Below are 13,431 nucleotides of genomic sequence, written 5' to 3' on the forward strand. Positions count from 1 at the left end.
CAGATTTTATTTTATGAAATCTGAGCAATGCTAGGAGGCATATTAACAGCAGCAGCGTTAAACATATATGGAATACATAATTAACTACCAAATACGATACACTTCGTACCTGAAAACTAAAGACCCACTACTCAATGAATTGCCTGGAAAAGGTCTCTTTGTTTCTAAACAAAAGCAATGGAGACTGGAGACCACAAATTCTGTTTTGCCAGCTGGAAAAATGTCAGATAGCAGCAACGGAAAACTATGTTTCAGGGTAGATCACCATAAAGCCCTCCATGGAGAATACATGAGGGCAGAGGGTAGAAAGGAGGGAAATAAATGAGAGAGAGAAAGGAGACTGAAATGGAGATTGATTGTGGCCTCTGGTTGTCTGAGTAAGTCAGAGACCTACATGGTAGAAACCAGTTTGCACCCCAAATGTGTAGCATACGGAAGCAGTTTCCACTGCTATTTCCTGCCCAAAGGTTATTCATTTACCCCAGTTAAATCTGATCTCAACTGAAATGACCCTGCAGAGCTCCAACTCAATCCAGATCCCTCATGTAGCTCTCCCAAACACAAAGACAAGCTGCTCACAAGCCCCATCAGAAACTCCCGAATGTCAGCCTGTTGGGAAGGCAGAGTCTTTTAGTATTTTATGTGTAAACAAATACGTTAATCAAATGAGAAGCATGAAGACAGGAATCCTTGAACCCAACAAGGCACCAGTGGACATGATCCCACAACTCACCACCCTCTCCTGCCACAGGGGAGGCAGATGGACATCGTTTTCTGTGGCTTGGCTGCATCTCCCTGACAGCCATGGAGCCAAGCTGTGGTCCAGAGCCAACTGCAGTGTTAGTGGCTGGTGGTTTCCAACTTCCCGGCCCCCAGGCTGTATGTGCCTAAACTTATAGTACAAGGAGAACTCAAACTTGCTCCTCCAATGTCCAATTCCTTGAATTAAATCCGTTCTGCTCAGACTAATGACTGTTTTCTGTCTGCTGTTAATTAATCCTAATTGACTCATAGCTGCTCTATTTCAATAAGCTAGTGCTGAGGTGCCAGTGAGGTGGGAAAGGAGAGAGGGCTAATTCATGAGCTGGCGTCATCCATGCAGCCATGCATTCACGCATGCATCACGTGACCCACCCACGTAAACACTACTGAGCACACACTGTGTGCCGGGCACAAGGTCACTGGCAAGCAGCCCGACCCATCTTTTAAGGACCCAGGGCAGTGACAGGAGTAAAGAACTGAGGAACTCGCCGAGCTAGCGGGGCTTGGGCTGACAGATAAGCGGCGCAGCCGGGTCGGCGAGCGAGCGGACTGGCGAGCGCAGGGCACAGTCATGATCACCTCAGCCGCTGTAATTATTTCTCTTCTGGATGAAGAAGAACCACAGCTTAAGGAATTTGCACAACACAAATTGAATGCACAAATTTCTGGGCAGAAATTTCTGAGTCTGTAGACAAAATAGAAGTTTTGTATAAAGATGAAGGTTTCCGGAGTCAGCAGTTTGCAGCCTTAGTGGCATCTAAAGTATTTTATCACCTGGGAGCTTTTGAGGAGTCTCTGAATTATGCTCTTGGAGCAGGTGATCTCTTCAATGTCAATGACAATTCTGAGTATGTGGAGACTATTATAGCAAAATGCATTGATTACTATACCAAGCAGTGTGTGGAAAATGCAGATTTGCCTGAAGGAGAAAAAAACCAATTGACCAGAGATTGGAAGGCATTGTGAATAAAATGTCCCAACGATGTCTAGATGACCGCAAGTATAAGCAGGCTATCGGCATCGCTTTGGAGACAAGAAGACTAGATGTCTTTGAGAAGACCATACTAGAATCGAATGATGTCCCGGGAATGCTAGCTTATAGCCTCAAGCTCTGCATGTCTTTAACGCAGAATAAACAGTTCCGGAATAAAGTACTAAGTCCTAGTTAAAATCTACATGAACTTGGAGAAACCTGATTTCATCAATGTTTGTCAGTGCTTAATATTCTTAGACTATCCTCAAGCTGTGAGTGACATCTTAGAAAAACTAGTGAAGGAAGATAACCTCCTCATGGCCTATCAGATCTGCTTTGATTTGTATGAAAGTGCCAGCCAGCAGTTTCTGTCCTCCGTGATCCAGAATCTTGGAAGTGTGGGCACCCCCATTGCCTCTGTGCCTGGCTCCACCAACACAGGCACTGTCCCAGGTTCTGAGAAAGACAGTGAGATGATGGAGACAGAAGACAAGACAGGCCATACACTTGCTGCAAAGACACCAGATGCGAGTCCAGAGCCCAAGGACCAGACTTTGAAAATGATTAAAATTTTAAGCAGTGAAATGGCTATTGACTTACATCTGCAATTTCTAATATGGAATAATAGCACAGACCTCATGATTCTAAAAAACACGAAGGATGCTGTACAAAATTCAGTGTGCCACACAGCAACTGTCATAGCAAACTCTTTCATGCCCTGTGGGACTACCAGTGACCAGTTTCTTAGAGATAACTTGGAATGGTTGGCCAGAGCCACTAACTGGGCTAAATTTACTGCTATAGCCAGTTTGGGTGTAATTCATAAGGGTCACAAGAAGGAAGTATTGCAGTTAATGGCAACCTACCTTCCCAAAGACACGTCTCCAGAGTCAGCCTACCAGGAAGGTGGGGGGCTCTATGCACTAGGGCTCATCCATGCCAATCATGGTGGCAACATAATCGATTACCTGCTGAATCAGCTCAAGAATACCAGCAACGATACTGTTTGGCATGGAGACAGCCTTGGCCTTGGTTTGGCTGCCATAGGAACTGTACGCCAGGATGTTTATGATTTGCTAAAAACCAACGTTTACCAGGATGATGCTGTGACAAGAGAAGCAGCTGACCTGGCCCTAGGTTTGGTTATGTTGGACTTTAAAAATGCCCAGGCTATCGAGGACATGGTTGGCTATGCCCAGGAAAACCAGCATGAGAAGATCCTGCGTGGTCTCGCCGTCAGTATTGCCTTAGTAATGTATGGGAGGATGGAAGAGGCTGATGCACTCGTTGAGTCTCTCTTTCGGGATAAGGACCCAATTCTTCGAAGGTGTGGAATGTATACAGTGGCCATGGCTTATTGTGGCTCTGGTAACAACAAAGCTATTGGATGCCTGCCCATGTTGCTGTCAGCAATGTTAATGATGATGTTAGGAGGGCAGCAGTCGACTCACTTGGCTTCATTCTATTCAGGACCCCTGAGCAGTGTCCCAGTGTGGTCTCTCTGCTGTCAGAGAGTTACAACCCCCATGTGTGCTATGGAGCCACGATGGCCCTGGGCATCTGCTTTGCTGGTACAGGAAACAAGGAAATGACTAATTTGCTAGAACCAATGACAAATGACCCTGTGAACTACGTGAAGCAAGGGGCTCTCATAGCCTCCACGTTCATCATGATCCAGCAGACTGAGATCACATGTCCAAAGGTGAATCAGCTCCGACAGCTATATTCCAAAGTCATCAATGATAAGCATGATGATGCCATGGCCAAGTTTGGCACTATTCTGGCCCAGGGCACACTAGATGCAGGTGGCCATAATGTTACAATCTCCTTACAGTCCAGAACCGGGCACACACATATGCCTTCTGTGTTTGGCGTCCTTGTCTTTACCCAGTTCTGGTTCTGGTTTCCTGTCTCACACTTTCTGTCATTGGCTTATACCCCTACCTGTGTCATCGGCCTGAACAAGGATTTAAAGATGCCAAAGGTGCAGTATAAATCAAACTGTAAACCATCCACATTTGCATATCCTGCACCTCTGGAAGTACCAAAAAAAAAAAGAAAAGGAAAAGGTTTCTACTGCTGTGTTGTCTATTACTGCGAAAGCCAAAAAGAAGGAAAAAGAAAAAAAAAAGGAGGAAGAGAAAATGGAAGTGGACGAAGCAGAGAAAAAAGAAGAAAAAGAGAAGAAAAAGGAACCTGAGCCAAATGTCCAGCTGTTGGATAACCCAGCCTGAGTTATGTCTGCCCAGTTGAAGGTCTTCACCATGCCAGAGACCTGTAGATACCAACCTTTCAAGCCACTGTCCACCAGAGGCATCATCATTCTGAAGGACACCAGTGAAGACATTGAGGAGCTGGTGGAACCTGCAGCACACAGCCCCAAAATTGAGGAGGAAGAGCAAGAGCCAGAGCCCTTTGAGTATATCGATGACTAAGGGACCAGACACCCTGAGGATGGACAGAGACTGCTGCAGCATGTGAGCTTGCCCGGTGCTCCTCTCCTCAGCAGTCTTACCCAGCATGGGGCTCATGCCTATAATCCTGACACTCTGAGACAGCGGCAAGAGAATTGCATGTGCAAGCCCAGACTAGGCAACTTAATGAGACACCCTCACCCCAAAATAAAACAAATTATTTTGAAAAAAAAAAAAGAACTGAGGAACTCATAAATGTTCAGCACTGTGGCTCAGGATTCTCTGTTCCATCCTGCATTTGAAACTTCTCCTTGGCTGATGTCCCTTACTCTTTGTTTTTTACCCATTCTTTTTTTTTTTTTTCCACTTAGCTCGGACTCCTAGTGATCCTCCTGTTTTCAGCCTCCCTAGTGTTGGTATTACAGACATGCGCCATCAAGCCCAGTCTTGGTGGCCAGCTCAGGGCACTTTGGGGTCGGAGCCAGGCGGCATGTGCATCCCTGTGCTTCCTAAACAGGCGCTTAGTCTGCTGAACTATCTCACCAGCCCTCTCACTCTGCCTTTTACTGCAATTTTTTTTACATCCAAAGAGGAAGAATTCTCTTCCATACTATCTGTAATGAATTACTTGCACATGTGCTATAATATAAAAATAAATGCTGCCACTTAGACACAATTAACATTGATACTATTGGTTGTTAGAGTTAAAATATATTCTTTCATCCTAGAAAATAAGAATTAAATTATTTTCTAAAAGCCAGTATAAAAAAGCCATAGAGGTGATCAACCAGAGAAAAGGTCTAAACAGTTAATGCTTAAAAAATTTTTGACCAATTTTATATGCCCATTTCTCCTTTTTTTTTTTTTCAGTACTGAGGATTGAACTCTGGACCCTGCGCTTGCCAGGCAAGAGCTTATTCCACTGAGCTATCTCCCCAAGCCTGTATGCTTATTTCTGGTAACCCAAACAACTGTTATTTGAAGACAACAATGTGCAACATAACAACCTTTGTTGAATTCCTATCATCTTGCTTACTGAAATTCTGTATCATTTCTAATGTACTTTTATTATTATTATTTATTCTCTTTAAAATAGAAAAATAAAAGTATAAAGGTCTGTTGGCTTCCTTTAAAAGCAGCAGCCTGTTAAGGAAAACATTAATAAGTAATAGAGAAATCACAAAGGAACAGGTACTAATACTCCCTCTGGAGAGAGCGGGACGTCAGGCTTCTGACCTGGAACTTTCCTTGTGGTAACGAGGGAAGAGCAGTGACCACCCAGCGCAGAAGCTGCAGCAGGTTTAGAAATGGGTGATGTTGAGAAAGGCAAGAAAATTTTTGTACAGAAGTGTGCCCAGTGCCTGTTGAGAAGGAAGCAAGCACAAGACCAGGCCTAATCTCCATAGTCTCTTTGGGTAGAAGGCAAGTCAGGCTGCTGGATTCTCTTACACAGATGCCAACAAGAACAAAGGTATCACCTGGGGAGAGGATACATTGATGGAGTATTTGGAGAATCCCAAGAAGTCCATCCCTGGAACAAAAATGATCTTTGCTGCCATCAAGAAGGGAAAAAGGAGAGACTTACTAGCTTACCTCAAAAAGGCTACTAAAGAGTAATAGTCACTGCCTTATTTATTACGGAACAGAAATTTTCTGTAATAAACAGCTTTTGTATGTGTACCATAATTTAAAAGATTTCATACACCAGAATTCAGATCATGAGTGGCTGACAGAATATTTTTGTTGGACAGTCCTGATTTAAATAAAATTGACTTGTAGTTAAAAAAAAAAAAACCTGATGCATTAAGTTTTTCTGCTTTCAGGAAATATCACCAAATTCATTGATTTAGTCTAAAAGATTGCCTTCCCCTCAAATCTACATGCTGAAATCCTAGTCTACAAAGTCATAGTATTAGGAAGTGAGAAATTTGGAATTGACTAGGTCTTGGGGCTGGGGCCATGATAAACAAAGTTAGTGTCTTTATTTTTACTAAGGCCTCAGAGTGATGCTTCATTCCTTTTGCCATATAAAGTTATACCAATAATAGGAGAGGACCTCATGGTACCTTCACTTTGGACTTCCAGCCTCCAGAACTGCAAGAAATAAATCCCTTTACCAGTTATCCAATCTATGGTATTTTGTTAAGCAGCTCAAATAGTTTATGACACTTCTCAAACACTATCAGCCACTTAAGTCAGATAGCTTGAACACTGACCTTTCATTCATAGTGAAAGGAAATTAGAGCCTTCCAGCTGGGATATGTTTGGATCTTTTATTAACCTGTTCCAGTTTCAGGAGTCTGTTGTCCAGGACTTAACCTTTCCCTAAAGCTTTGCTCTGTTCTTTAAGAATCCACCACACCTGGTATGAAAACAACATTGAGGGTACCTGTGCCCCACTGCACAGCCAGCTAAGATGTGTATAGCCTTGAAAGCCCATGAACTCTTCCTGAAGTCAATGCCCATTGGCCTGGCCTGTGCTCATCATTGGTCACTATGAATGCCCACTGCAATTACAGATAGGACTAACAAGTTTACCAGCAAGATGTTTCTTACTTGTTTGGTGTATGGATTTCTAATTCTCAGCACTATGTTTCAGTCCTACTCAATGTACAAGTGTCTTTCAAGTGCCTCATCTCTAAGGGTCTCCACTGTGAGCTGGCTGTCAAGGGTAAAAGACATAAGACCACGACTCTGAGAAGTATACAATTGTTAAACAAAGATGTCAGGGGCCCAGCTCACAAAGCATGTGTCTGAAACAAGTGAAAATCAAGGAAGAGAGAAGGTCAGGTATTTCACTGAATTATCCTACCCTCAAATCTTCATCCTGCAAGTAGAAAACAAAGAGAAAACAGCAATAGGTGAAACAGTGAAAGACAAAAAGCCTCCCATTGATCCAACTGGCCTTCCTTAGAAAGTCTCACATGTGTCCTGGCTTTAGTTCTCAAGGGAAAATGTCACCCATGCTAGATTCCACCCAAGTAAGCTACAAGGGCCCATCATGACGGACAGGACACAGGGCAGTGTCAGTGATATGGGTGGTCTATTTTTGATGTTCGCCCCTGTGCTTACAGAAGGCTTCCAAAGTCCCAGGTACCTTCACCTTACCTATCTGACCTGACACAGGTCCCACTTCTGTAGATAACCAAGTGCAGACTTAAATGGTCCTCCCTCTGCCATTACACCACTTCAGGTTTTAACACAGATCTTTGCCTATTTATCTCCCTCAGTCCTGCTCTTCCCGGCCAAACTCTGAGAAAGAGCAGTTTGCACATCCTGTACAAAAGGTTTTCACAATGTGATCACACTCTTGCAACTTGACTTTGACTTTGACTTTTCAACTCCATTGACTTTCATTCTCTGTCAAGGTTAAAAGGTGTGGCAGCAATCTTAGAGATCTTCTCATTTCGACCCTCTTTTTCATGATCTTTGATGTTCTATGTTCTCTACTGTTTTCAAGATCCTATCTCTTTCTGTCCTTCTCTGGTCTTGTCTTTTCCAGTGTTGGTGGGATTCACTGGTTTATGCTGCATAACAAAAACGCCAGAAGCATAAATAGCTTGCAACTGGAAATATTTCTGATGCAATTACCGAGCTCTAGTAGAGATACGTGTACCTCCTGAAATCCCATCTTCACAGTTCGTGTCACAGCACATCTCTCTTTTGGGAAGAACTGTTCACCTATAGGAACCACGTGCTCTGCTGATCATCTTGGGTTATTTATTTCCACCTGCTCCTTAAGGTTTCTGTGAGCATAAAAGAAAACTATATCTGTCCTGGCTAAAAGACAAACATTAAAAGTGAGCTGCTATTTTTTTGTCACATTACTACTACTTGTTGGTACTATCAAAGAAAAGGCATATAAAATGATTTCTGCTTTAAGGGTCTTTAAATACTGTCTTCTAAAACAGGTTTTGGCTAGGCTGACATGCACTGAAGGCCAGGGGCCACGCAATCTGTGTGACATATGGATCATCCCCACAGCACTCTGATGGCAGATGACAGTGACCTTCATTCTACAGATGAGGTCAATAATGATGAATTAAGTGACAAGCCAAGAGGCATGATTTGTAAGGCACAGAACCATAATTCCCTCCTCTATGCCTCTTCAAGGGACAGCGAAGCTTCATTTCCTGTATCTTTTTCTAATCACTAAGCTATGTAAAGATAGAAAGACCTGGGTTTCTCCTCTTCAAGGCACCAAAACAGAAATCATTTAAAGTAGTAAAAATTTGGCCCATCATTTCTGTTTTGGTCATCACATCTTAAGACCAAAGTGAGAGGAAAGAATGTTTGACATAATGTGATGAGTCTTTCAATTTTCTGATGGTAGAATTTAAAGCATCGCTGAGGTTTCCACATTGGTGGTAGGTAAACCTCTCTTGCATTACACTTAAGGGGAAAAGCCCATATTGCATATAGGAACAAAAGAGACATGGCCTCATTTTTTATTGCACAAATTTGTAGTCATTTCTTATTAACAAGTTACTTTTAAATTGCTTTCTATGTATGTTACTTCAGAAATCCAATTACAATTCCATTATTGAGAAGAGTGAATTACAAAGTGAGAAGTTTGCATAAAATTAACATAGCAATGGTTTCCCTTGCATTGATAAGCAAATTTCTTTTCATATCAGAAAGCATTCAGACAAAGATACTCACTGAAGGCAGTGGGACCTGTCAGCACAGTGTACCCCACTTAGCCTGAACACGCTGCACCCAGCACTTGCCTGATTTCAAACAGAAACATCAGCCCTGGGCTGAAGGCAACAAGACTAAAGAAAGTCTCCGGGATACAGCCAAAGCCATGAAACATCCTTTATTTATACTCATAAAAATCACTGCTCTTTTAGGTGTGTGGCAATTGCTGAATTTTTTTTTATACAGTCATTGAATTTGGCTCTATCCAATTTTTACCAAGTTTTGAAGTTGAGAATCATAAGACATCTTTGCAAGGAGATAATGTGAGAGAAAGTCAACTGCAAGGGTTTCGAGTTATAGGTGATTTTAAAACATGGGAAAATTTTTGAGCTTGTCAGCTGGTGTGAGAGAGTAGTCAGGTAAATAACAGAGAAATGTCTCTAAGCAAAGTCTACAGTTGTCAGCAAAACTGTCTAAAGCCTGTAAACAAAGTGACCGTATTTACATTAGAACTGTATTTGTAAGCTAAAGCAAACATTCATGTAGAGGCCTAATCCAAGGAAGTCTGCACTTAACTCTTTTACTTTGGAAAAAACAGTGAATCTGAATTAAGGAATGCAAGCGTAATAGCATCAGCATCTGCTAATTTATTCTTTTGTCTTCTCATTTTACTTAGCAAAGGGCTGCACCACTTTTTGGAGAGTGTCAGCATTTGTCTAAATAATTTGTTTGGAAAGCAATATCCTCGCTAAATGAAGTGAAGACAATGTCTAGTCTTCACTCAAAAGAAAGTCTCTGCATTCAGCAATTTTCCCATCACACATCATGAATAAAAGCGTCTGCATCTCACCCACTGGATGTCCATGTCATGGGGTAATTTCACTCCAAGTGGACCACATTACATAAAGCAGGCAGCTTTATCATTATAGCTCTGACTCATGGCTGCATTATGGCACTTGACTTGAGCTTTAAATTCTCTTTCCCACCTAGAAGGCCAGCTGGAAGATAAGGATATGAAGCTCTCTACAGAGGATCACATGGGTAATATCAAAAGCACAAGAGTTCTAAGTACTCAAAGCTTTCAAAATTTCAAGTCTGGCTTATATCCCCATGGGATGAAAAACATCACGCATATGTTTAGTCAGAAAAGAAAATACTTTCTGAACCTGTTAACCCCTCACTAAGGATGCTTGCAATGTGTCCTTGTACTAATAACCCTCAGTTGGAGGTCAAGCCCAGGGTCCTGCTTACAAGAAGGCATTCAAATGTGTCATGAAAAATAAACAACTCAGAAGTGGAGCACAAAGTAGGAACATATGAAACACGCCATAAATCTCCAGCCCTAGGAACTCAGCTGTGAAAATAGCTGGCTAAAGGCACCCTGTGTTTCATTAAAAAATAAAACATTTCTACAAAAACAGCCATGTTTGAAGTTCACCGCTGCTACAAGATAAAATGAAGGCTTGATGGAACTTTTAAAAATAGAAATGCATCAAGTATTTATGAAAATAAAAATCACCTCTGTGAGAAATCTCACTTGAAGATGATGGTCTACAAGTGCCTTACTGAAAACCTCAAAGTAGAAATGTCTGCTTTGGCTGGAAAAACACCAAAAAGAAGAGTAGTTGTCCCTGTCTTGCATCTTGTCCTATGTGCTTTGTCACCAATGGGAATGCTGAGCTTTGAAGGCATTGAAGATTATACCAGATCTAAATCAGGGTCTAGAACATTTTGACCAAATACCTGAGCATGTGAATGTGGGGCATGGCTACTGCTGCTGCAGCTGCGTTCCATTGTATTTGCAGTTACAAGGGTAACTACGTGTCTTTAAATAGGTGCTACTAAGATTTTCCCTTCCTTTCCCAATTACCTTCAGCTGACGCATAAGAAGCAGATATTATACAAACATGACAGCCTCCCTTCCTAAAATAATTACTTTAGTTGAGAATGTCATATGCAATTCTCCTGAAAATAAGAATGTATTAAATAATAAATCATAATTAACAACAGTTACTAAACACCAGCTTCTCAAGTATGCTAAAGGATTATCCTATATAAGAACCTCCTAATCACCAATTTCCCTCATAAGATATATTTATAAATGCCTTTCTTTGTTCACCATAACAACTTAAAGATTTGATGGACTATAAGGTCTACCTGAATCATTCTGAAATGAAAGCCAGGGATTGTGTGAGGTCGAACTGTGATGACACCAGCAAGGTTTCTTTGGTCTCTTCACACACGCATTCATTTGGATCCAACAGAAGTTTCACTCAGTGAAAAACCCACAGTGGGGGTCCACTGAAGCATGGGTCTATGCCATGTGCCAGCCAAGGGGTCCTTGAACTGGGAGACTCACAGGCTAATGGGTAGCCCCTGGTGGGCCTTGGACAAAGTATGAGGTTCTAGTCTCAGTTCCGGGCTTTCTAGTGCAAAGAATAATAGGCGATCCCTATTTCTTTTGGCCCACATCCCCACTTGTAAAATGAGGGCTCTGTACACAACTGTTTCCCTGATGGGTGCCTGTGTAAAAATGAACCAAGAAAAAGTGGGGAAAGAAACAGCATGGATAAATGATTTGGAGAATGCTGCAAAAGGAAGCGATATCTTTATGGCAGGACTTCTCCAGACCTTGGAACAAAGCCTATTTGTCTAATGCTTACAAATTGAAAGCATATTAAAATATTCTAAAATAGATGTATTTGTAAGAGAAGTGCCTGTTATCTGTTTATAAGTTAGCTTTTTGTCTAAGAAAAAATGCATTCCTTGTAGTTCAAATATAGCTGTTCCTTGCTGGAGCTGGGAAGAAAAGCACGGAATGTCTCATCCTGACATTCACTGTGTATTTGCAAACAAAGTGTGCAATTTTGTCCATAAGCAAAATTGTCCAACTGTCTACAACCACAATAGCTGTATTTGAATTAGAATCTCACTTTGAAACTTAAGGAGGCATTCATTTGGAGGTGGGATCTAAGGCTATGCACAGTTCCTTTTTTACATTAAAAGAACTCATCAACTGGAATTGGGGAAGGGCGGCATAAGAGCACCAGCATTTGCTAATTCATTTTCCTCCTATCCCTTTGTAAGTGGGTGCCAGCCGGGGCAGTTGATGACTCCCCTGCAGGAGCTGCTGCCTCAACCTGTTGTGTACACCTGAGGCCCCCTCCCACAGCACAGTTCTTCCCCTGGAGAGTAGCGGTTTACGCATGAGGCTCTACAGCAAGAGGTCGTAGGTTCGAGTCCCAGGTCTGTCTTCAGTTCTTCCCCTGGGAGGCTCCTTCATTTCTTCTGAAGCCACATCTCCCTAAATGCCCCATGGACTTCATATCTGAAGCACACTAGGAGTTAACAGACTATTTGCTTTGGCAGCCCAGAGCAATTGCTCTCACCAAGTTCGTGTTTTTTCTGCAGTGTTCTTTATTCTTTTTCCCAGCTGAGTCTCCATCATCATTTTTCTGGCTTTCTGCTTCACCGCATCTCTCTGATGCTGAAAGGATGCTGCGGACTTTCTCTGTCCTCTGCCAGAGCAAACAGAGGCCGGGCCCCTTCCAGCACCCGGAGGTCTCACTGGAAAGGTTTGCTGAGGCCTAAGAACTTCAAGAGCTACAATTCTTACTCTTTCCCGACAATCTCTCCACTTTTCAGTGGCTGATACCAGTTTTTAAAAGACCAGTTTAAAATTCCTGTCCCAAGCATGCATTATGGAATCAATAATTTAATAGTTAAGCAAGGAAATTTTAGAATATATGTTCAGAAAAGTAGAAAATCTTAATTTTAATTCAAAGAAAAGTGAGGGATGGAGGTGGAGCAGATTAAGAATAATAGAACTAACTGCTACTTTATTCTCCCTTCGCACATATTAGGCAGTAGTTACAGGTTTTATTACATTTTATTTTATTACCCACTTTACACAGCCAAGTTTGCACACACTGGCTTTGACTCAGGCCACGTCGAGACAAGAAGCTGAGTGCTAGAAAGCAGGACCTCAGCTCCTTGGCTTATTGCACAAGATTTCCATGAATGTTGGGCAGAAAATATGTATAAGGAAAAACATACATTAAAAAGTTCACAGAAGTAGAAGTGTTTACCTCGTTCAAATCCTGTACTCAACACATTAACATAAGATGTCCCCACCCTACTTCAGAGTGATACACTGGCTGTGGCCTCCCACCACGAGCTGGCATTCAGTCCATCTGGACAGAGGCACGGGAGGCAGGGCCATGGAGCAGAGCTGCAGGCTTTGGCTTCTTCCCTAGAAGACCTGATGCTTGGTCCAGAAAACTGCTCACTGCTCCACAGGATCAAATGCAAAGAAGGAGAAAATATTTCACTGCTCTCATCCTCATTTGAAAGTACAAAATCACTCCTTCCTCTCTATGTGAGAGTTTCTTCTTACAAAGTTGGAGCATTCTAGCTTTGGCTCTGGCCTGGATGTTTATGCTCCTCAGAATTTATCTGGGGAAACCTTAAAATTCAATTGGATGTCATCAGGCGGTGACTTTCAAAGGCAATTTTGTGATGAGAGCAGAACACTCTTAAGATTAGTTAGGAGCCATCTAAGAACAACAGAGCTTCTTCCCTCTCTCCTTCTCTCAATCTCTCTCTCTCTCTCTCTCTCTCTCTCTCTCTCTCTCTCTCTCT

At 42.2% G+C, this 13,431-nt stretch overlaps 1 protein-coding gene and 1 pseudogene across 8 annotated transcripts in view; one reads left to right on the top strand and one right to left on the bottom strand.

Annotated features, from left to right (window-relative positions):
• The window catches only part of Pid1 (phosphotyrosine interaction domain containing 1), a 250,941-nt gene that overhangs the window by 59,909 nt on the left and 177,601 nt on the right, over positions 1-13,431 (bottom strand). The window lies entirely within an intron of this gene.
• Positions 1,259-4,170, top strand: LOC101584186 (annotated as a pseudogene).

Source organism: Octodon degus, unplaced genomic scaffold (genome assembly GCF_000260255.1).
Source record: "Octodon degus isolate 3935 unplaced genomic scaffold, OctDeg1.0 scaffold00089, whole genome shotgun sequence".
NCBI classification, from domain to species: domain Eukaryota; kingdom Metazoa; phylum Chordata; class Mammalia; order Rodentia; family Octodontidae; genus Octodon; species Octodon degus.